We start from the raw sequence: 3,339 nt of genomic DNA on the forward strand, positions 1-3,339 counted from the left end.
TCCCCCCACACACCTACCCTCTCCCCTCCCCCACCTCTCCTCCCCACTCCCCCTCCTTCCTCCCCACCACACTCCCCCTCCACCCCCACACTCCCCGATTTAACTCCCCCTCCTCACTCACCCCTCCACACTCCCCCTCCCCCCTCTTCTCTCCCCTCCCCCTCCTCACTCCCCCTCCCCCTCTTCTCTCCCCTCCCCCATCCCACTCCCCCTCCTCACTCCCCCTCCGCACTCCCTCTCCCTCCCCCTCTTCTCTCCCCTCCCCCTCCTTACTCCCCCTCCTCACTCCCCTCTCCCCTCCCCCTCTTCTCTCCCCTCCCCCTCCTTACTCCCCCTCCTCACTCCCCTCTCCCCTCTCCCCTCCTCACTCCCCCTCCCCCCTTCTCTCCCCTCCTCACTCCCCCTCCCCCTCTTCTCTCCCCTCCTCACTCCCCCTCCTCACTCCCTCCCCTCTCCCCTCCTCACTCTCCCTCCCCCTCTTCTCTCCCCTCCCCCCTCCTCACTCCCCCTCCTCACTCCTCTCCTCCCCAATCCCATTCCTCTCAGTTAGTTTCGGAATGATACTTTTCCGATTCTTTTCGGAGGGACTGTTGGTTTAACCCCGTGAAGCCCAGTGCCCTCCCACTCGATTTCGACACTCGTTTCCCCCTGTCTCACCGCTCCCCCGCTCTGCTTTCAGAGTTGGGTTTAATTCAGTTGTTGACATGTGCATGTCCTGTGGGAGGAGCTAGGTTTACAGAGAGAGACAAGCAAGCAGTTGCTGTTTGAATTTGTCCAGAGCAATAGCTCTTTTTTTCTCTCTCTCTTTGGCAATAGAAGTCCAGGAACTTCTAGAAATACGTATCTCTTACGAGAGGTCTGCAAAAGGCAAGAGGTGTTTTTTTCTCCCCCTCTCTTTCCCTCTGGAGTTCTGCTGTGTGAAGGCAGATCTCTCTCTGGAGGCTGCTCTCTGAGAGTCAGAAGGCAGGAGTCTCCAGAGGGGTTAAAAGACTGGAGAGCTCGCGGCATGGTGGTTCGTACTGCTGTCTCATGTCGCCAGGGACCTGGGTTCAATTCCCAGCTTGGGTCACTGTCTGTGTGGAGTCTGCACGTTCTCCCCGTGTCTGCGTGGGTTTCCTCCGGGTGCTCCGGTTCCTCCCACAGTCCAAAAGACGTACAGGTTAGGTACGTTGGCCGTGCTAAATTTCTACCTCAATGCACGGAGTGTGGCGACTAGGGGAATTTTCACAGTAACTTCATTGCAGTGTTAAGGTAAGCCTACTCGTGACACGAATAAATAAACTTTAAACCACGTGAGGCTGTGTGTTTTTGCAAACTGATTCTGAGGAGGAGTTTATGGGAGAGATTTTCCAGCTTCCCTGTCACGTGTTTCCTGCCGGCGCGTTGTTTGCTCGCATGGGGGGTTCTCCAGACCTGCCGCTGTCAATGGGAATTCCCATTAACGTCATCCCATGCTGGAGGGAAACCCATGGGGGTGCGCTGCCAACGGGACTGGAGAATCCCCCCGGCGTGAACGGCCGGAGAATTCCGGCCTAAGACTATGATGAATATTGCTTAAGTTGGGACTAATAGAGATGGATTAGCAGTTAAGAATTACATCTTGTCATGTTGAAGTATTTCAATTGGAGAGGGGGAGAATGTGGAACTCGCTCCCACGGGGAGTGGGGGAGAATGTGGGACTCGCTCCCACAGGGAGTGGGGAGAATGTGGGACTCGCTCCCCACGGGGACGGGGGGAGAATGTGGGGCTCGCTCCCCACGGGGACGGGGGGAGAATGTGGGGCTCGCTCCCACGGGGAGTGGGGAGAATGTGGGACTCGCTCCCACGGGAGTGGGGGAGAATGTGGGACTCGCTCCCCACGGGGGAGTGGGGGAGAATGTGGGACTCGCTCCCACGGGGACGGGGGGGAGAATGTGGGACTCGCTCCCCACGGGGGAGTGGGGGAGAATGTGGGACTCGCTCCCACGGGGAGTGGGGGAGAATGTGGGACTCGCTCCCCACGGGGAGTGGGGAGAATGTGGGACTCGCTCCCCACGGGGAGTGGGGGAGAATGTGGGACTCGCTCCCCACGGGGAGTGGGGGAGAATGTGGGACTCGCTCCCACGGGGAGTGGGGGAGAATGTGGGACTCGCTCCCATGGGGAGTGAGGGAGAATGTGGGACTCGCTCCCACGGGGAGTGGGGGAGAATGTGGGGCTCGCTCCCACGGGGAGTGGGGGAGAATGTGGGACTCGCTCCCACGGGGAGTAGGGGAGAATGTGGGACTCGCTCCCACGGGGAGTAGGGGAGAATGTGGGACTCGCTCCCATGGGAAATGGGGGATAATGTGGAACTCGCTTCCACAGGGAGTGGGGAGAATGTGGGACTTGCTCCCACGGGGAGTGGGGGAGAATGTGGGACTTGCTCCCACGGGGAGTGGGGGAGAATGTGGGACTCACTCCCACGGGGAGTGGGCGAGAATGTGGGACTCTGTCCCACAGGAAGAATGTAGAACTCGCTCCAAACACCAGCACGGAGAAGGTGGGCCGAATGGCGGGATTCTGAGCTGCGCGAGGGAGGAGGGTGAGGGGTGGGGAAAGAATTCTCTGCCTCTGACATATCTATAAACAGCAGTGACAGCTGTGCTGCGAATAGTTGATTGATGAATGAGAGAGCGGTGTGTGAACTCAGAGACATCAATAAACTCCTTATCGGCTGTTACCAGGCACTTTTCTGGGACTGAATGATGCTTTGTGCGCACGGTTGTAATCTTCTTACTGAGGGCTACGACGAAGCCCCTCAGTTTGATCTCTCTCTTTCCCAAAAAGAAAATAAACTGCCTGCTTCCCCCGGCAACGTCCGATTTTGTGGCCTGCTTTCTGGTCTTAATTTAGGTAGGCCTTAATCGACAGGCCTCACCTATTTCCAAGCACTGCGCAGGCTCCAATTCGGCCTACCATTCCTATTTCTCCTCACCGGACCACCTCAGGATGTGTGCGTGTGCGTTGACGGCGAGGCCTCGGCCTGTGCTTCTCGAGGGCCGGGTCAGAGGTCAGCTGAGATGCAGCCATCTTGGCGCAGGCCCCATGTTCCGTCCTCCAGACTTGTGGGGGAGGGGAGGGTGGACAAGGACAGCAGGCACCCTCCCTTCCCGGCCATTGGTCATCCAGTTGAGTTTTTCAATCCCACGCCATCCTCTCGGCCTCTTCCGATTCCCACCTATTTTCCTTTTTCAGCTGAATTTTAAATCATAGAATCTCGACAGTGCAGAAAGAGGCCATTCGGCCCATCAATCCTGCACCGACAACCATCCCATCCAGACCCGATTCCCGTCACCCTACATTTTTACCCTGCTAATCGC

Source organism: Mustelus asterias, unplaced genomic scaffold, assembly GCF_964213995.1.
Source record: "Mustelus asterias unplaced genomic scaffold, sMusAst1.hap1.1 HAP1_SCAFFOLD_2347, whole genome shotgun sequence".
NCBI lineage: Eukaryota > Metazoa > Chordata > Chondrichthyes > Carcharhiniformes > Triakidae > Mustelus > Mustelus asterias.